The sequence below is a fragment of the Pan paniscus genome, chromosome 2 (assembly GCF_029289425.2).
Source record: "Pan paniscus chromosome 2, NHGRI_mPanPan1-v2.0_pri, whole genome shotgun sequence".
NCBI classification, from domain to species: domain Eukaryota; kingdom Metazoa; phylum Chordata; class Mammalia; order Primates; family Hominidae; genus Pan; species Pan paniscus.
Window position 1 is genome coordinate 66640880 of NC_085926.1, and position 22318 is coordinate 66663197.

The window sequence follows — 22318 nt, forward strand, 5'->3', positions numbered from 1 at the left end:
CCTCAGACTCTCAAGTAGCTGGGACTACAGGCACATGCCACCATGCCCATCTAATTTTTGTATTTTTGGTAGAGATGGCATTTCACCATGTTGGCCAGGCTGGTCTCGAACTTCTGGCCTCAAGTGATCCACCCACCTTGGCCTCCCAAAGTGCTGGAATTATAGGCATGAGCCACCGTGCCCAGCCTGCTTTTTTTCTCTCTTGTTTAGTTATTTATTTTTAAAATTATTATTTTTTGACACCAGGTCTTGCTCTGTTGCCCAGGCTGGAGTGGAGTGGTGCTCCATAACTCACTGCAGCCTCCATCTCCTGGGCTCAAGCCATCCTCCTACCTTAGCATCCTGAGTAGCTGGGACTACAGGCATGCATCCCCACACCCAGCTATTTTTACAATTTTTTTAATAGAGATGGGGTCTTGCTATGTTACCCATGCTGGTCTGAAACTCCTGGCCTCAAGTGATCCTTCTGCCTTGGGCTCCCAAAGCTCTGCAATTACAGGTGTGAGCCACTACTCCCAGTCACAGGTTGCATTTTGGATCTTGTCACCCAGAACATCTCTACCCAATACCCCTGGCACTCTCTTCTGCTTTTTCCTTGCACTTGCCCAGCTAATATTCCCTTTGATCTCCTGGGGGCTCTATTTCCTTGACTTTCTTCCTCCATTCCTCCCCTGAGTTATTTTCTTCTTTCCTAGCAAACTAGGACCTACAACCAACATCTTAGAGCTCTGGTAGCAACTGTCTTACCCAACTCCAGGTGTCCACTTTCTCAAATCCTGGCTTGGGATGCTGAACAATGCTAACAGAAATCATGTGATCGCCCTGATCAGCATCATTTCAAATCTGTTTTCTCCAGAGCAGGGCGACTCTAGGTCCTGATGCCACTCTTTTCACTCACCCCTAGTTGAAATCATTATCTGCCTTAAATATCAGCTCTGGCTCCCCTTTGCCTAGAACGGTGAGCTAACTGTGGCCTGCAGAGCTAATGGCTCAGGGAGGTGCCACAGGAGTGAGCCCGGGCGGAGAACACCTCTTTGGCAAGCTCTGCGTCCCCATCCTTGCTTCAATCTGAGTTGGTCTGCTTTAATCATTTAAAATATTGGTCTTACAAGTAAGATTTCACATAATAAAAAAGGGAGGAGTCCTGCTCTGCAAAATCTTTGAGTGGCTTTCTATTACACTTGGCATAACACACAAACCCATTACTTACATGGAGTTTGTGGGATGTAGCTCTGTCCTCCTCTCCAACCTCATCTAGGGCTATTCATCCCCGGCATCCCACACTGCAGATACAACTCTACTCTCACCTCTAGGCTCATGGGCCTTCTATCGGCACACAGACCTGTTCCTCTGTTCTTTGTATGCCTGATGCTTCATTTTCAAATTTCTCCTTACATGTCACCTGCCCTGGTCTTCCTCATTATTCTCTATCACACTACCTTATTCATCTCCTTAATAACACTTCTTGTCATCTTCATTCAACTTTTTTGTTTCTTTCCTCATTCATTGTCTGTTTATCCCCTCCCTAGACTGTAACCGCCGTGATGGGAGGCATCATGTTTGTTTCATTTAACAATTAGTAGCAGAGCCAAGGAGTAGCTTCAGCCCCTCTTCTAAGGCTCAGAGTAGGAAAATGGATTTGAAATGATGCTGATCAGGACCTTCATCCCAAATTGCCTCAAATAAATAACTAAAGGAGAAACAGCATCCTTTGGTGCACACCTTGCTGTACACATAAGGCTTTGTAGAAGGTACCATGGCTCTCTCCGTTCCAGTCAGATGCTGCCCATGGACCTTTGTACAGAGAAATCATGGAGGTGCGCTGGGATCAGTGTATCCCTAGTGTATCCTATTCACATGCATAGGAGCACACAGGAACATTTTTTTGAATGAATCAATCTTTGAAAGTTTGAAAAATGCCAGCTTAGGAAATAAAGTTCACCTCTCCTAAATCACTTCGAGGAAGAAAACTAATTGGAAATCAGTTTTCTCACTTCTCCTGATAATCCATTACTTACCCATTGTCCTATTCCAGGACAGAAGACAACACACTACACAAAGAAAAAACTCTCCTCCCCAACACATGTGCTACATTGAATCTCCAGATATGATGAATTGAGACACTCACAGAGTTAAGTGTGAAAGGGCGAATTGATTTCACAATAAATTGGTTAACTATTTAAGTGTTTCAAGATTCAGCTTAAGTGTACTCAGTCCATCTTGATGTAAGTAGCAAACTTTCAAAAGTTTGGAATGCCTGTCATTGTGGCAATATGCAAGTGCACTGCAGGACACAGAACCGTAGTTAATTACTTCAAATATATGAGACAGATTAGATATGATCAGTAGTTAAGCAAGCCAAAATCCTAAACAGAAAAATCTCAGTGGTATCCATGTGTGTACACAGGTTGTCATGGCCACACCTTGGCTTGGCAAGTGCATCCAGGAACATTTTCTCCTAGGCTGCCTTTTCCCTCGCCTGTCATGATTGTCCACAAGGCTTATAATAAAACATGGTGAGATAGCAAACGTGGGTTATGTGGGTGTGTTTGTCCTTCTCTGCAAACAAGATTCAGTCTTTTAGAAGAAATACACAAGCAGAAAATGGCTTCAGACAAAAAAAACAGAGTAGTATCTATGGGTAAGAGAAGGCACTGTGAAGGCGGATGGGTGCAGGGTGTTCAGGTGTGTGAATTGGGCATCTGGGTCAGTACAGGGATTGGAACTGAAACGGAGGTGACAGTGGAGGTTATACAGTAGGGAGAGTGAGTCTGATTATGATGACAGCTACAACTTTTTAAAAAAATAACTCTGACAAACCAGGTACTGGGCCCTTTACTTAGGTTTGCTTTTTTAACACTTTCAGAAATACTATGAGATAAGGGCCTTTATTATTCTCATTTTATATGTGAAGACACTGAGGCTCAAAGAGATGAAGTAATTTGCCGAAGGTCACGCAGCTAATTCCACAGTCAGGATTTTATCTAGGATTCCGTACTTCCAAACTTTGTGCTTATAAACACTGTTCCATCAGTGTCCTCTGTTCCACTGTGTATGTTCCATACCGTTTCACTGTATTCTCTCTTGGCAGGACAGTCTAGAGATTGGGAGAAAGGTTAAGCTGAGAGCTGTAATTGTAGGGGGAATTTCTTAGAACATAGCAAAGACAATGAGAGAGTCAATCTCTGGCATCTTCCCCGAGGTGTGGTATACAGGTGGGACTTGGGGAGCACTGAGAATTTGCATTGGAGAAAGTATGTTCTGTTGTTCCTTAATTTGAGGATACAATAAAAAAAGAAGTAAATCTGTGGCTGAGGTGAAGGGCAGAACAGTAAAAGATACAGGAAAATAGATGTAAAACAATAACCACTAAAATGTACTGGCCAGTTTACTGAATGCTTAGAATTGCTGATATTGGTTTTAGATTGAGTTGCTTTTTCCTCAGGTAACTCCATGTAGCAGGGTCTAGGGTGAGATGCCTAAGGGGTGTATTTATTTAATGATGGTTAATGATATTCCTGAGTAGAAGGGAAGAGATCAGTTGGTTCTCCATAAGAGAAGTAAAAAAGGTTGCAACAAACTATGTAATTCCTGCCTCACTATCAGAAGAATGGAAACTGGTATGGTTTGGCTGTGTCCCCACCCAAATCTCATCTTGAATTGTAGCTTCCATAATTCCCACGTGTTATGGGAGGGACCTGGTGGGAGATAATTGAATCACGGGGGGCAGGTCTTTCCCGTGCTGTTCTTATGATAGTGAATAAGTCTCATGAGATCTGATGGTTTCATAAAGGGGAGTTCCTCTGCACGTGCTCTCTTGCCTGCCACCATGTAAGACTTGACTTTACTCCTCCTTTGCCTTCCACCATGATTGTGAGGCCTCCCCAGCCACGTGGAACTGTAAGTCCATTAAACCTCTTTCCTTTATAAATCACCCAGTCTTGGGCATGTGTTTATTAGTGGCATGAGAACAAACTAATACACACTTGTCTGATTCATTATGACTATGCCATTTCTTTCTCTAGAGCTTTGCTACTCAAAATGTGGTCCATGGAACATTAGCACCATCTGGGAGCTTTACCCCAGACTGATTGAAATAGAGTTTGCATTTTAACAGGCTCCCCAGGCAATTCCTATATGCAGTAACGTCTGAGAAGTACTGCCCTAGACTATGTATTGTGCCAGCTCGGCAACTTGGTGAACTCTTGTTCAGCCTTCAAAGCCTAGCTCAGATATCACCTGTTCTTTAAAGCCTCCCCTAGCAATGTCTTAAAGAGCTAATCCCTCCTTCCTTTCTGCTGTTTCTCCTCCTACTCATCTCTACTCTGTGCTCGTGACACTGTGTTCTTGAGGAGAGGGTACCTGTGTTACTCCTCTTTGTATTCTACTGTGTCAGCTGTGTCACTTCAACAAGACAGGTTCTAAAAAGCATCCAGTTATTCGATTTAGTTATTGTTACTCAATTTAAGTCCTTCTTGGACAATGATTTTTAAATTTTTCTATGCACGAAAATGACCTGGTCATCTTGTTAAATTGGAGACCTGTAGACCTCACCCCTATGAATTCTGATTCTGCATGTTTAATTGGGCCCCAGGAATTTACATTTTAACTAGCAGCTCTAAGGATTTCTGGTGCAGATGACTGAGGGAAATCTCTGGTTTAGAAACATTTCCTGGTGTCTGTAATATGGAGCTTCTTTCTGGTCTAGTGGATTGCCGCTGTCCTGCATATTGTGCTGGTCTTTATGTCCTCTAGGTATCAAGAATGCCTTAATCGATTAGTATAGGAGATACCCAAATATGTATGGACTATATATCAGTAAGGATGCCTTTATACAGAAATGAAAATATGCTACATTGCAGGCCCTAACAGTTTCAGTTACTCGCTATGGTAGAGACTGTTGTAAAGATCTCTTTCCCTAAGGTGGAGGTTGCAGTGAGCCGATAATCGCACCATTGCACGCCATCCTGGGTGACAGAGTGAGACTCTGTCTCAAAAAAGGAAAAAAAAATCTCTCTCCTTAAATGGACTCAGTGGTTCTTAGCACCCATTCCAGTATGTGGGAAACAAGTGAATATTTTCCACATATACAGCTCTGATTGTGTGAGTGCTGCTATGTGCCAGGCAACATATGGTAGGTGAATACGTTGATGATTTCATTGAATTCACACCATGACGCTGGACACGATGCAAGGGACACTGTCACCCTTTGAACGATAAGAAAATGAAGTCAGGGGTTCGTGCTTCTTTCCTGTTTGCCAAACTGTCTCTCTGTTTCTTCAGCTATACCTTTTACTCATTATCCATGTAAAATTCCACAGGGATCAGCAGAGGGGGTGGTTGTCAGGTTTCCCTAAAGTTTCTTCACTGCACTCCACTTCTAAGCCTTAATCATAACCATTTTTCTCCAGTTGTAGAATATATCTGTACTAGGCCATGTCTGGAAAACACAAAGAAGTGAGTTATTTCCTTTCTTAAGAGAATTTTTAAACAATTTGATTTTTCCTTAGCTGGTGCTGTCTCAAATCCACACATATCTTCATGGCTGGAGTAACAGATACATGGATACATATTTTTGAGTTGTTATAGCAATGGAATCAAATCACAAAAGAGTGGAGACAATCAATTTTTGCAGTTGATTGGAAAGACAATTAGAAAATTAGATTGTCAGGGGCATAGCTAATTTAGTTAATGCTGCAGAGTTCTCTGAGAATAAAGCAAAGTTGTTTTTTCTCAGGAGGATTTGTTATTTGGAGGGTTAGGAGAAAAGAATGGATTAAATAAATTATGGTACATCCGTAAATTGAGACACAATGGTGCTGATTTCTTTCAATGTCTACTATATGTAGGGCACAAAGATGAATACAGCAGGCCCAGTTCTTGCCCTCGTGGAATTTATTGTCTATTGAATGAAGTAGAACTATGTAGATCTATATATACTATCATCGAAAGCCATCCAAGATACGTTGTAAATAATGCATAATGTAAAAACGGTATATGTTTGTGTACAAATGAATTTGCCAGATGGTTACATCCAATGTTACTAATGGCAGTTATCTCTGAGGACTAGTAATGGGTTTGGGTTGGGGATCGGAGGAACGGAAGGGAATGATGAACTGTGCAACTTTTTGTGGCAGGGACTGTGAACTACCTGCCCTCGAATCCCTTCTTCAGTCAAAAAAGAAAACAAAATCAAACCAAAACAGAACAAAATTAATACACAAATAAAATAAACCCCAAATATTTTCCAGACTCCTTATGGCTCGGTGTAGTCATAAGACTAAGTTCTAGGCAAGTAGAAGTGTTGTATATGACAGCTAGAAAGGGCTTCTAGAAAGGGAAGGGATTTGCCCTTTTGCCTATGTTGCTTTCTGCTGCTTGGGATGTGGATTCCTGGTATGCTCCCAGCAGCCATCTTGGACCATGAGGAGATCTGGAGGGCAGAAGCCATGGACGGGAGAACACTAGGATGAAGGACCATGAGTCTCCTTCCTACCAACCTGCTACCACTTTTGCCGTCTGCTATGATAGTAGCAGTAGCCACATATGAATATTTTAAATTAATTAAAATAACATAAAATAAAAAGTTTAATTCTTCAGCCCTACTAAGCCACATTTAAAGAGCTCAGTGGCTACCTGTGACTAGTGGCTACTAAACTGGACAAGACAAATAATAGAACATTTCCATCATCACAGAAAGTTCTATTAGATAGTGCTGCTCTGCTGCCTGGTTCCTGGTTCCAGGCTTTATAAGAGCCAATAAATCCCCATATTTACGTCTTTGTTACTTGTAGTTGAATTAAACATACACTATACAAAATCCATTTTATAACGACCATATATCAATTTTATGATATAAAACTCATAAAGTTTTAAATACACAATTAAACATCAAACATGGATTAAAACAGATCAAGATATATTATAAATAACTTGGTTTGATTATTTAAAAAACAGGAATATTGTGTCAAAAATAAAATTTTTAAAACCCTGGGTATAGAAGAGATCTAGAAAATTATAAACATTTAGATGTGTTTCCAAAAGCAAAAGGCTGGGCATCTGAAGTTTATATAAGCTTCACTTGGAATCGACATAGACCGCACACCAAGTAGGTGTATACATTTCTATAGAGTTGCTGTCTGCACATTCAGCTATGGAGCATATTAAGAATGTTCTGAGAGATACACTGAACATTCACAGGAGACACTTTTATAAGGATAAGATATGGTCTGGTGCTCTCTAGCTATTTATCAAACTCTCTGCTGTTTGCATTTGAAAATATACAATGACATTACATTTTAAAAACCCTAAGTTATATTGTGCTGCCTTTGAACCTGCAGCAAAATTATGATACCATTGTGTATTTTTAAAGATTAAATATTTCTCATATTTTTGCACTACAGCAAGCAAACCAAAGGCTTTTTAGCATTCCAGGTCATGTAGACTCTTTCAACAAGGTTGTTTATTCTTCGTTCAACGTGTGCGGGATTCAGGAGAATCATTTCCATTCTTATAGGAAGGTGCCACCCAGGTAATTTTTGGCACATAAACGTCAATGCATATTCCATATTCTGATCTGTTTGGAAAATGCAGTACATAAAACCCATTCACCAGGCTAAGGTCACTAAGGGCGGATAAACCAACGCTCTGCAGTGGCTGCTTGTAACTAAGTAGAAAAACCTTATGCTTTCAACAGGGCACCAAATTTAGTAAGTCCCTAAGCACCCCCACCTGGTACTCTGCCAGCACAAATGGAGGACATGAGTTGGTTTTTTTCCCTTCCTCATGTTTGTGTGTGTGTATGTGTGTGTGTGTGTGTGTGTGAGAGAGAGAGAGAGAGAGAGAAACAAAGAGAGAGAATATTTTATTCTTCCAAGTTGCGATGATTTGACATGTGCTGTTTTTACATATTTCCATTTTCTAGTTTCACTGAAAGTCTCAAAGGCTTATGGAGATGAGAATCAAAAGTTGGGAAAGTGTGTTCCTGGTAGGCAAATGGTGCTGTTATGAAAATCTTTCTAAAAATCACATTGGAAAAAAAGTGGTTTCAGTTGTGGACTTTATATGACCACCGTGTCACTTTTGTATTTGCCTGAGAAACAAAGGGATGACAGCAAGGAGTGAAGACGGTTGGGAGATACAATTCGGAGAGAGGGCCTGTTTCTAATACTCTTAATACTAACTTGGCATTTCAGAGTGTTGTTTATCCCCTTCCAGTTCCATCAGCAGTGGTGATTTTTAGTGCCATCATTAGTAACTTGGTCTACTGTCTCATTCAATATAGCATGAAGTCTGACATCCAGAAAATATTGAAGAAAAATTTAAATTTTTACTGAAGTCTCAAGAAACAATGAGCAAAGGGGATTACATTTTTAACTCACAGAAATGTTATAAAGTTCTCTTTTCCGCCTTTTATCCCATTGTTTCTGGAGTGCAGCCAACTCTTGTTGAACCTCCCTGCAACCTCCACGCTTTCCAGACTCCCTCTAGCATGGTTCTTTCTTGACTCCTTACCCTTGACATTTTGGATCCGGTATTTTCTTTCATCAGGGTCTTGGTCTTTTCTAATGTAAAGATTTCAAGATTTTCTGGATTTTTTTTGACATTTTGGATCTGGTATTTTCTTTCATGAGGGTCTTGGTCTTTTCTAATGTAAAGATTTCAAGATTTTTCTGGATATTTTTTGACATTTTGGATCTGGTATTTTCTTTCATGAGGTTCTTGGTCTTTTCTAATGTAAAGATGTCAAGATTTTCTGGATATTTTTAAATTATCTTTCTGCTATTCCCAGCATTAACACAACCAAAGGCCCTAGAGGGTGAGCAGGCAAACCCAGAAGCCGCTCAGTAAGCACTGGGAAGAGAAAAGCCTGAGAAACTTGCATGCTACATTTTTCCTTTTGTGTGTTTCGGCTACGTACACCTTTTAACATCCTTCTAGTTCATCTTCCTTTCTTCCAGCCTTCAGGCCCCCTTAACCTTAGCTGCTCTGCAACATTAGCTAGTTTTTATCCAACGACTCCTCCCCACCCCAAAGCCAGCCACTTGTTCCTTCCCTCCCCTCTTCCCTCCCTACTGCCTCTGCTATGTGACCTTAAGCTAGTTGCCTCGGTTCCCTCGCATGTAGATCACACACCTTTTCTAGAAGGTCCCAGTGGGGCCCTCCTCTTCTGAGATTGTAAGATTCAGGTCATGCTTACTCAAGAACAAACATCTGACTTGGTTAAAAGTGAACACCTGAGCATGGGTTGCTCCTTCTCCTTTAAAGTATTTTTTGATGGCACAAGTAACAGGTATATGAGTATAAATTCCTATACAAAATGAAAACCATTAAGAATGAGACTGAAATCCTTCCTTCCTCTAACCCCAAACTACACCCCCTCAATTTTTTGAGAGATTAAAGAAACACAAAAAGCCCCAAATTTCATCCACTTTACTTTTTTTTTTTTTTGAGATGGAGTCTTGCTTTGTCACCCAGGCTGGAGTGCAGTGGTGCCATCTCAGCTCACTGCAACCTCCATCTCCCAGGTTCAAGCAATTCTCCTGCCTCAGCCTCCCATGTAGCTGGGACTATGTGTGCACGCCACCATGCCCAGCTAAGTTTTATATTTTTGGTTAGAGACAGGGTTTCACCATGTTGGTCAGGCTGGTCTCAAACTCCTGACCTCAAGCGATCCACCTGCCTCAGCCTCCCAAAGTGCTGGGATTACAGGTGTGAGCCACCGTGCCTGATCTCACTTTACTTCTTTAGGAGTTTGATCTGTATTTTTGCTGAGAGTTTTCTGTTTTTATACACATATGTATATCCCAAAACTGTATAATTTTGTTTTGTAAAGAATTGTTTAAACATATAAATGCTATTCCTGTACATTTTTTATTTTCCAGTTCCTCTTGAATGTCTGAGAGGCTGGTAAAAATGAGATAAGCTGGGCAAGTGTGTTCTTGGCAGGCAATTGGTGCTGTTTTGAATAAAAAGAAAAATGGTACACTGTGCTTATTGTTTTCATTTGCATTCTTTTGCCCTTGAAGTCATTGTTACTATAGAAGAACATAGATCATTTTTTTAAAAACAGCTGTACAGTATTACATGTAGTAGCAAGAAGTAGAATAATCATACAGGTAGCTAAAATTTATAGACTGCTGTTTGCCAAGAACTGTTATTATTTAATCTTCAAGGAACTCCATGAAATAAGCAGCCAATACTAGTCCCATTTTATAAACAAGACATCTCAGAACCAATACAAAATTACCATGGCTTATTTCATCTGTTGCCAGACACGCCAGTTGTTTCCATTGCTTGCGGTGACAAACATGAGACCAAATCTCCTTGCCGAGGTGCAGGTAGGATGGTGCCAAGATGGGAACAGATGAGGTGTGAGGCATCTGCATTTTTAGGTTCAAGAGATACTTCCAGACTTCCCTCATGATCATATTAAGAGAGACTGTAAATATTGAGAAGGGTGGGGGTGGAACATAGAATCGGGAGTGAGCTGGTAGGATGGCCAGAAAGGGGATGGGTGGAGGGATGTATGGCAGATGCACCTGACGGCAATAACTTGCTTAAGCCTACCCTGAAAATGACCCCATATGGCACCTGAATATGTGTCTGGAGTTCCGAGCTAAGGAATCCAGGAGCGGCCAACTGGGAGATTTTTTCCTTGTCTGTGGAGCACATTTGAAGCCCTTGGATCCATCCTGTGGAATGTAAGCTGTACAGGAGATCCGGGCCCTTTGTTTTGGGTTAATTGAAGGTTGCCAGGTGGAGGTTGTTAGGCAGAGGGTGCTAACTGAAAATGCTATATAAACTGCATGCTTTTTGCAAGCAGTTGTGGTTCTTCTGCCCAGTCTGCCACCACTGGACCGTCCCTGTGTGTAAGTTTCCCACTAATAAAACCCCATGTCTCATCTGCTGGGTCCAAGTCTCTTCGGCCTCTTGAACATGATGCCATCCTTGTTGAGGTTAACAGGGGTCCAGCACAACAAGGGACAGCTCAAACTCCAACTTCATCCACTTTCTAATTGTGCATAAGGAAAATTCTGGGTAAAAGCAGCCTTTTCCCACTATTTCTTCCCACGTCCCTAAACTCCAAGGCATCGTCTCACTTCTGCTTTGTCTACCCTACCCAAGACCTTCCACCCGCCCTGCGGTGCATCTGGGCCCCAGCTGTGCCAATGTTGTTAGGCTTAGGAAAGATTTCAAGACTTTCAGTATTTACTTTATCCCAAGAACATAAGGCAGGCAGACAGGCCTCCATCCCTACGTTCCATTTACACAGATGTCAGGCCATGGATGTAGGTTCATTTTTCATTCTTTAATCCACAGGTAAGAATTAAACCATAACCTGCCTCACCAACACCACAGCATCAATATTTTCTCAGACTGGAACATGGTTTCCCCGTTCTTATCCACCATTTAAAAATAAACTTAACATATGGCATTTGTCTTATGTCAACGGAACGCAATGTGCTTTTCTTGACATATGACTCAATTCAAACACTGGGAAAAACTTTGATATTTCAGAGGAGTGTGCAGTGGGAGGGAAGAGGATTGCTACCTTCCCCCATTAAACCGGTTAATCCCTTGAGGCAATTTTCCAGAACCTGAGATGTCCTGAGTTTCCCAGATAATTGAGTTTCTTAAATCAAAATATGTGTCATACAGACCCAAGGGTAATGCTGGATACTTAGTAAGACTTCTTAAAATCACAGTCAAACCAATAGGTAAAATGCATGGAAGTTGGGAGCACCAAAGATTATATTTATGCAGTTTTCTCAAAGGCCCTACAATGCCAGACCAATCATTCAAACACACCCCAATGACACCACATCAATGAAGGTAAAGGAAAGAGGACATGGACACACAGCAAAAGCTTGCAAGTGGGGAAAACATTCATATACAAGCAGAGCAACAGTGAAAATAACTACCACTTGCTGGATGTTTATAAGCCAGGCACAAATTTAGTGCTTTGCCTATGTGATGATGTTCAATACTCACAACCATCTTCTGAGGCTGGTGTCATTATGAGACCCATTTTACATATGGGGAAATTGAGATTTAGAAAGCACAAAATTTCGGACAAAGTTATACAGCTATTGAAGGAACAGGAATCCAAGTCCACTTCTGTCTGACTCTAGAGCTTGGCCTGACTCTGTTCATAACCTTATTATTATATGTCATTAGGGAGAGCAGGTCGTAAATCCTATCTCTCAAAACATAACTATGATTCTGTGAATTTTTGCCTCCAAACAACTTCTCAACTTTTTTTTTTGAGACGGAGTCTCGCTCTGTCGCCCACGCTGGAGTGCAGTGGCGCAATCTTGGCTCACTGCAAGCTCTGCCTCCCGGGTTCACGCCATTCTCCTGCCTCAGCCTCCTGAGTAGCTGGGACTACAGGTGCCCGCCACCATGCCTGGCTAATTTTTTTGTATTTTTATTAGAGACGGGGTTTCACCGTGTTAGCCACGATGGTCTCGATCTCCTGACCTTGTGATCCGCCCGCCTTGGCCTCCTTAAGTGCTGGGATTATAGGCGTGAGCCACCGCACCCTGCCAACAACTTCTCAACTTTCCAACCTGCCTGTTCAGGCACTGAAGTAGCCTCCTAGCTGCGTACCCGATATTCTAATCCCTTCACGTATGTTACTGGAAGAGTGATCTTCCAGGGGACTAGAATATCATCATGAGCTCACTTGCTCAGAAATCCTCAGTAATTCTTATATATAGCTCTATGGCTAAGACGGTGCCCTACAGACAGTGAGCACACGAACATTTACTGAATGACTGAACATGCTCCAGTGACCTTCTTCCTTTCCCTGGCACAGTTTCTGAAATTAGGTATCCCAGGTCACACCTATAGATCAGGTGATGTTAAATACTGGAAAAACACTCTCTTCCGAGTCTGAAAGATTGAGCTCTGTCTTTCTGAGCTCTGTGCCCTCAGGCAAATCCCTTCATAGCTCTGATTCTTTTTCCTTCCGTGCCCCATTACCTGGTCAGTGTAAACTTAGCAGTGGTATATGCCTAAGGCACACAGGATTCTCACAATATCATCATTAATAAATACTGTTGAAACATTTTTTCAGTCAGTCACACCTTAGTAAATCAACAGATCTGAGCCATTTCCCCTGTGACTGCGAGGTGGGAGCAGGATATTTAGGGAAGAAAAGTTTTTGTGAGCCAGAAGAGGACTTCTTGGAACACGGTGTCCCGCCTGGTAGAAGGTTGGTGGTGACTAGCTACTCCCCTGGTGGCCCTGGTATTTTAGAAGTTGCTGTGGGGAGGACAGGAGCTCCTGGGAGGGAAAAGAAGAATCCTTAACAAGAACCAAAAATGGGCCAAAGACATTTTACTGACCTCAGAGTTTTGACTACCTGAGACCCAGATTGAGCTGTAGGCCTAGGAGAAAGAGAAACAGTGAGGAGGACACAGCTGCCTTCTCCGCCTGTGTGAGCAATTTTTGCCTAAGGCAATTTGTTCCTGGGGACTTTGAGAGAATTTTTTTAGTTACCAATTGCTGAGAAACAAACCACGCCCAAACAGCAATCATTTATTATTGTCTCCTCATTTGCTGGATTGGCAATCTGGGTGGTTCTTCTGCTGGTCTTGCCTGGGGTCACTCACGTAGCTGCAGTCATTTGACCGCTTGACTGACACTGGAGAGCCCAGTGGCTTCATTTATGTGTCTGGTAATTGATGTCTCAGCTTTCCATGACACGCCTTCTCTTCCTCCCATAGGCAACACTGGACTTGACAGCAGGGACATATCAGGGTTCCAGGAGGGTGACAGCAGAAGCTGCAAGGTCTCTTAAGGCCCAGGTTTCAGGAGTTGTACAACATCACTTCTGCCACATCCTATTGGTCAAAACAAGTGGCAAGGGCAGCCCAAATTCAAGAGGGTGGAACAATGGAGCTGCCTGTTGTTGAAAGGAGTGATGATGCTGTGTTGCAGAGATGCCTGGACATGGGGTGGCATGAGTTGTTGTGGGCCATTATGGTAAAAATCTGTGACAGGGGATATCCTTTCCCATAGTCAGTATTTACAGAATGTTCTGCCCTTACCAGCCTAAGAATTTTACCTACAGATTATATAGTTATTTGGTTTCCTGGGGTCACCATGAAAGTTAATGGCTCTTGGTCAATGTGATTGGGGTTTTGGTGACCAAAGCCAATCCAGAAACCTGCTTCTAGAGCCTTTCTGGGTCTTTGACTCTGCTTCTCCCACCTCCCTTTTCCTCCTCACTGAAAAGCATGGTGTTGACCTAAGGCCTAAACAGTATTAAATAAAGGAAAAATTGTTTTGACACTTTAAGATGTTATTCATCATCTTCAGGAAAGGGATCCAATTCTAGGGACTGTTCTGTAACTGCACTATCAGCTAGCATTCCATGGGCCCAGTCCCAGAGCAATGTCACATTCAAAGATACCAAAACATAAGTAATTCCCATCTAAACTTGCATTTCTTGAGGAGTATTAAAGAGGATCCAACTCCTAACCTAAAGCACCATTTTCTCTTAGTTTCAGACTCCCTCACACCTCAAGACTGCCCCACCATCTCTGTCTCCCTAATCTCCACTCTTTGTTTCCTCTTCAGAACCTCTCTGATGCTCCCAAATGGTAGGGCCTACACTTCTCTTCCCTCGTTCATTCCCACATGAGTTTTTTCCCCTCTATAAGTCTCTTTCAGCTCCCTCAGAAGCAAATCCCCCAGTCTGAGCCCTTCTTCCACAGATTGGCTTATGGTTTTGTGACCTTGCTACTAGTGACATTTTGGGCCATATAATTCTGTTGTGGGATTGTCCTGTGCATTGTAGGATGTGCAGCAGCATCCCTGGCCTTTACTCACAAGATGCCAGTAACACTGCCTCCCAGTCATGACACCCCAAAATGTCTCTGGACATTGCCAAATGTTCTCCAGGTGGCAAAAGCACCCCCAGTTGAGAACCGCTATCTTAGCCTAACCTGTATATTAAAGGCTCTTGGAAAATGAGGAGGTATGACAAAATGCATTTCTGTACTGAGAGAGGGGCAATAAACCAAAAATATATTTATTATACATTTAATAACTTGTGTCTCTAGCATAGTACCATGATCTAGCAGTGTTGTCAGGAGAGAAGAATGACCCAAAGATGAGTTAAATTACGCATTATGCACTCCAGTCTGACATGAGCATGGGATGCTAACACGAGCAGCCGCCTGGTGCTATGGAACACCAGGGCAGTTGGGTTCAGGTCTGAGATCTGCCACTTGTTTTCAGATTCAGCAGAGCTATGCTGGGGGTTGAGTGTGAGTCATTGAAAAGTCTCTTCACATGTTTCTAATGTGAACTTCTGGTTAAGAAATTCATCTTGGCCTGGCGTGGTGGCTCATGCCTGTAATCCCAGCACTTTGGGAGGCCGAGGTGGGTGGATCACGAGGTCAGGAGATCGAGACCGTCCTGGCTAACACGGTGAAACCCCATCTCTACTAAAAATACCAAAAAAAATTAGCTGGGTGTGGTGGCGGGCGCCTGTAGTCCCAGCTAACTGGGAGGCTGAAGCAGGAGAACCGCTTGAACCCAGGAGGTGGAGCTTGCAGTGAGCCGAGATCATGCCACTGCACTCCAGCCTGGGAGACAGAGTGAGATTCCATCTCAAAAAAAAGAAATTCATCCTAAAGGCTCAATAAATGGAAACAGCCGTGGTGGAGAGCCTGCTGGGATGGGAGATGAGAGACCTGAGGTCTCTATGAGGTGGTTCACTAGCTGTGTGACCTTGAGAAAGGCATTTCACCCTCTGGGACTTATTTTTATCATTTTTCAAACAAGGGAGTTGAACCACATCCATATTTCTCACCAAGACCACCTTGGATGTTTGTCAAAATGCCTATCTGTGCCCTGATCAAATTGGAATCTATCAGGGTGGGAGCCCAAAGATCTACATTTTTAAAATACATTCTAAGTTTTTGCTACAATAAGGCCAGCAAAGATGTAGAAATTATTTCTAGGCACCAAACTCTATGATAAGCTTTCTTTGTTTTCATACCTGTCCTGTATTATTATACCCATTTGACAGATGAAGAAACTGAGGCTCACACTGATCAAACAAATTCCTCAAGGTCTTGGGCATAGTAAGTTTGGGAAGCCAGTTCTAACCCTGGGCTACAGAGCCACAGAGCCACAGCGCCACAGCCCCTAACCATGACTCACGGTATAGTCTGCCTCCCTTCTGAATACTGACTTTTGAGTGTATCTGAACTTGAATGGTTTCTAAGCCTCCTGACACTTTGAACGTTTTGACTAATTAAAAATTTTCCAAACTATTTGCCTTTACCTGTAAGCAGTGATGGCTTTGTGAAAAGGCAGTGTTTTTTGGTGGGGTGGGAATAGGAAGATTCACTGAAATAAATATGAGAAGAACACAGCTTCCAAAGATGAGCCGCTTTCCTCATTAAGCCTATTTTTCCAGGTTATCATGGCTAATTCATTGCCATATTTCATTATAGAAACTAACTGAAAGTTTATAAGTAAGTACTTTTCCGTCAGAGGTTGCAGTTAATTTCAACTTCAATAATCATTAATGTTTCTGTTTTTATGCTGACTGATTCGGAAATCCTAAGAAGTCACATGGAAGCTGGTTTGCAGTTTTTAATCCTCTTTTCTTCTCTCCTAGATAGTCTATTTCCGACAGCCATATTGGAGAGCCTGGGAGAGGCATTTGTTTTGATTTTCTTCATTAATGTTTGATCTGTTCAGGATAAATCACAGAGAATGCGTACCAGGCTGAACATTTGCAAGGAAAATCCGCAAAATAAAGTCAAATTCAGAAATAATTTGGTTACACCAATTCATCATGTCTAGCATTACTGACAATATTTAGACAATGTAATTCCGATTACACCTGCTTTTAGGGAAAAAATCAGTTACCCTAAATTAAATTAACATTTTTAGTGTATATAATTTGTAGTTCAGAATGAGCTATAATTATCATTTAGGAGAAACCATGTGGAATGCATTACCAGCCTTCTAAGTCTTGGGTTTTAACCATGATCCATGACTCAAAATGCTTTATCCAAACAGGTTGTAAATTCTGAGACAAGCAAGATGCATTTCAGTCATTTCTACTTTAATTCCAAATGAAGAATTCATTGTCTTTTCAAATTATAATAAATTGAAGAGCAATTTCCCACTAAACAAATCAAGGAAATTGAAAAATTACTTCTCTGGGAGCTGTTTTCTGCATCCTTTTTAAAAAAAAAACCAAAACCATGGTTTTATTATTCTTGATGTGTATACTAATAGACATCTGCATTGCCAAAACAATTTTCTTCCCCTTCTTTAAAGTAGAAGGTGAACTCTGAAAAATGTTAAATGTTCAATGTAATTTCATTCCAGGGGGAGTCTGGAGCCTGCAATGAGAGCTCACATTTAAGAACCTCAATTAATATTTAGAACATTAGCTCCCAAAGCCTTTCTCTCTCAATGATGCACTTCCTGGGGAACCACAGAACTATGAGTCATGAAGCTAAGGATTCATGTAAGCCATACCTGTGAGCACTCAGATGTCCTCAAAATTGTTGGGATTGTTAAATTAATCTGAGATTTAGATGCACATAACAATCTCGTAGAAAAGAGAGGAAATGGTAATGCACGAAGGACCAAAATGGGGAGCTGAAACCAAAGCCAGGGAATGACTTTTTAAAGTCAGGTGTGCTCTGTCTTTTGAATATCTATTTCTCCCGCCCTTGTTTTCCTCCTTTAGGTAGAGACATGGGGAAGAGTCTTTGATGAACAGAGAACAGGGGTATATCTGTATACTGCCATTTCTTATTCAACCACACCAGCAAAACACTTTGACTTACTCTAAAGAGTGACTTGGTCTCTGGTTAGGTGATCTGGACCCCAGATTGTACGCGCAAGGCTTATTTTTGTGGCTATTGGCACTGTGGAAATTTCTGACTTCATTTCACAATGCTGGGCTCTGGCAAATGAGTTAGGAGCTTTCCGTCCTGTGGGTTGCAGCTTCTCCGAAGAGACTGGTTGGCAGGCACTAAGACCAAAGCACCCTCAGTTTGAAGAAGAGTTTGTTCATCTAGGAGGAGCATGTTGAATTTTAAAGGGCTTTTCTGAGGGTACCACAGAGTTTCTTGGAAGGGCACCCTGTTGGCAGGATTTTGGTTGGGGTGGTCACTGGACATTGGAATATTTTAACTTCATGGTTCCCAAGTTGTGACAAATCAATGGACAGATGTAGGACATCAAACTATCAGTTGAGCGACTATTGTCTCTCACGGAATTGTCCTATTTCTGTAGCATGAAGGCAGTTTAATTTCACTTCGTTTTTATACTCTAAAGTTGGATTAAAAAGACAGAAAACCAGGAAGAGTAGTTTTATGTGGAAAATCAGTATCTGTCACCATGTGAAAAATTTTCCTCATTGTTTCATTATTCCAATCAGTATTCCTAATTTGTGTCAATACAAATACAAACACAGATTTCTTAGATTTAGTGGTGAAAGTCAACTTATATACCAAAGAACTAAGTCCAAAGCCAAGTCATAGATGGACTTGGAGATCAGCTACAGAATAATGATGGTTCCAAAGCTCTGTTTCAGATGGGAACCAAAGAGCTAAGCATAAATATGGCTTGACAGTAGCAGACTCTTCCCAGAGGGACTCTAGGAAGTGTGGATAAAGATCATGAGAAAGGTTATTATAGATCTTTACTAAGGGTGGAAAAGAGGACATCTTTTTTTTCTAAAATTTTACTTTTCTGGGTGATATTTTAATCATAAATTCTTTTTTCCTAAAGAAAAAAATATTTCTAAGTCCATAGTAATAAAAATCTATACATTTGAGAGTAAATTGAGGGTTAGGCCTGGGAATAAAGATTTTTCTTTTGCCACCGCCTGACATCCTTCCCTCTCCCCTTCCATGTACTAACCAGTTAAACATTGTAGAAATATATAAACACTGGGAAAATGCTGACTATTTCTCTTTTGGTGATTCTCAGAGCAGTGATCCACAAGGTTGTGAAGAAAACTCCAGAGATTCATCTCATTTGTTCTTTGTCTATTTATAAAGTGCTTAGGTCAAGGCCTGCTGCATAGCAAGTGTTAGAAGTAAATTTGTTATTATTATAATAATTATTCTGAGAAATAAATAAGATGATGTTTGTAAATATTTCAGCAGAATGCTTGTCACATAATACATGCTCCACAAGTGGTAGTGAATATAGACAAAAATTAGGTTATATAATAAAACATCTAATTATATATTGTTGTTATTGTCTTTGCTTGATAAACTCCTAGTCATCCCCTAAAATCCCAACTTGAGTTAACCTTCAAAAAGAAGCCTTCCCTACCACTCCTAAATATAATTATTCTATCTTCTGTAGCACTTTGGCACTTAGATATCATATGTACACGTTTTATTGTATTATAATGAGTTGTTCACTGTTATGGCCCTTTTGATGGGTCACAAACTCTCTGAAGGCAAAGATCATGGTCTCTTCAGCATCAGACTTCCTACATCCCATGGTGCAGTGTCTGGCCATGTGGTAGGTGCTCAATAGACATTTGTTAAATTGTGCAAAAATGCTAGGCTTAGAGACAAAGGGAACGCTCCCATTTTTATGCCCAAACGAAGATGGGAATGTAGAGAATGTTATTCTTTGAAAAAAGAAATCTCAGGGGCTTACTTGAAAACAGGCTTGAGTGCTTACAAAAATGAGTGCCAAAAGCAATGTATAAGCAACTCAGGCCTAATGCAGCCCCAATGCGAGAAAATATCCCAGCCTCTTTCTTTGACTCAGCAGCTGCACAACAGATGGGAACGACTGTGGCTCAATCACGCTGCCATGGGACTAGGGAAAAGGGACCAGGCTGCAAAAGGAAGAGAACATTTTCTCCCATTTGTTCATTTGAAAATACAATGTCCTTTAAAGTTCACCATCATAACTTGACGCGAGTTTTGGTGCTCACGGGGAAAAGGGGGTCTAAAATGAAATCCATGTAACCCTCATGGCCCTTATGAAGATGAGATGTGAGCCATCTTGTCTAAAGATGTCCTTTCTTCTTCCCCAAGGTCTTGCATTTTTTTCAACCCACAGAGTGACGTGACTGGGACAAATGTAGCCAGAGTGGCGGGAAGGATCTGAGCAGAGAGCTTTGGTCCAGAAAATGTCTGTTTATGGGGCTGAGTTTGCAAAAAGTGCAATACTTTGGCCCAAAGCCACTGCCACACAAGCAAAATTCCAAGCGCCTGTGTATCCTCCACCACCCCTTCCCACCCCCCGACCGGGAGAATGGTCTCCACCTCTCCTGCCTGGCTGCAAGAGAATTCTCCCAGTTAGCTGGCTTACCCACTTCATCCTGGGCCCTATCCCTGTTCCCCCAAACAAAAAGCAGCTTTTCTTCTTTCTCTGATAATAAACTCATGGATGTATCCATTTAACATCAACCAGGGTGGGTACCAGGCATGGTGTGAAGTGAGGTGACACAGTTGCAGAAGTGATTGTCCTCAAAGAGCTCCCAGTTTTGCTGGGGACAGGGACTGTAGACATGCAATTATAACACAATTTTGATAAGTCCTCAAAGAAAAATATGTTCAAATAATTATCAACAGGGGTACCAGAAAGGTAGTTATGTTTAACTTTCCTGGGGAATTGGTAAGATGAGGGTCTTTTGCCTATCAAGTTAGAAAGATAAGGAGCTAGCACCACCTATGGATTCTAGAAAAGGAACTTGGTATCAGAGTAGAGGCCATTTCTTTATAAACTGTTCAAAGAGTTCTCAATTATACGATAGATCTTGGGGAAATAGCTTGTTTGCACTGAGCTTTCCCTTATAAAAAGGGGTGAGTGGTTTGCAGAATTTTAATGCTTTTTGTCTAGAACTATCACAGTCTTAATTGCCTCCAGGTATTAAATCCTTGCACACATGGTTCCAATCCATAAATTTTTTTTGCCATTATGATAAACATGTGCCTAAGCCTCCCATTCCTGGCATAGCTTAGCAGAAAGCACTTCTAAGCTTGATATTACATTTCCATGCATTCTGAACGGCCACTTGTTCTAACTCTGTGAAGGTACTTCAGACCCTGTAAAAGATCTATATCCCTTGAGAAACAAGTGGCCAGGGCAGAGCAGATTCAAGGCAATTGATAGGAAGAATGAGTTGTTTTGCCCTCCAAGCACAAACCCTGCTGGCATGACACACAGGGAGGGAGGGGAATAGAAGCTGGTCCATGAACAGAAGAGTTTGAGGACCTAGCTTAACCTCTGGGGCAGGTGCCAACTATAATAGGTTTGTGGAAATTGTAGATTCTTGGGCCCACCCAAGACATTCCAGATGCACACAGCTCTGTGTCTTTCAGAGTCTTTAGACTGAGTCTTCTAAGACAGATATATCTGTGGTCAGTAAGAATCATTTTTTACTGAAACATGCTGATGTACTGTGATGTTGCCATGTCTTCATTTTGTTTTTCTGTCTTATCAAAAAACCCTTTCTCTTGGCTGGGCACGATGGCTCACACCTGTAAACCCAGCACTTTGGGAGGTTGAGGCTGGAAGATCACTTGAAGTCAGGAGCTCAAGACCAGCCTGGCCAACATGATGAAACCCTGTCTCTGTTAAAAATACAAAAATTAGCCAGGCATGGTGGCACGCACCTATAATCACAGCTACTGGGGAGGCTGAGGCGGAAGAATCACTTGAACCCGGGAGATGGCAGTTGCAGTGATAGATCATGCCACTGCACTCAAGCCTGGGTGACAGGGTGAGACACTGCTTCGGGAAAAAAAAAGTTTTGTCTTTACTGGGGATGTATAGTGGTAGGCTGAAAGGGGTAGGATATTGGAAAAGAGAGAACGAAGTGGGACAAGAAAGAGAGGCAGAGGGAAAGAGGGAGGGAGGGAGACAGAGAGGAAGATAAAGTGATGAGAGGGGACAAAAATTCCACACTGCCACAAATGTATTACATGAGGAAATTTACCAGCAGCAGATATATCTCAGGAGGTTTTATTCTTTTTTTTTTGTTTGTTTTTTTTGAGATGGAGTTTCACTTTTGTTGCCCAGACTGGAGTGCAGTGGCACGATCTCGGCTCACTGCAACCTCCACCTCTCGGGTTCAAGTGATTCTCCTGCCTCAGCCTCCTAAGTAGCTGGCACTACAGGCACCTGCCACCACGCCTGGCTAATTTTTGTATTTTTAGTAGAGACGGGGGTTTCACCATGTTGGCCAGGCTGGTCTCGAACTCCTGACCTCAGGTGATCCATCCACTTTACTCTTTAAAAGTAAAAACTAAAAGTGAAGATGACAAAATTCTGACAACTAAACATTAATACA

At 41.8% G+C, this 22318-nt stretch overlaps 1 long non-coding RNA gene across 1 annotated transcript; it reads right to left on the bottom strand.

Annotated features, from left to right (window-relative positions):
• Positions 1-2869: 2869 nt before the first annotated feature.
• Positions 2870-10703, bottom strand: LOC130541336 (uncharacterized). Its single transcript, XR_008955379.1, has 3 exons — positions 10594-10703; positions 5290-5440; positions 2870-3097 (listed from the first exon to the last, which is right to left on the bottom strand). It is a non-coding gene; the product is annotated as an uncharacterized LOC130541336 (long non-coding RNA).
• Between the last annotated feature and the right edge of the window lie 11615 nt (positions 10704-22318).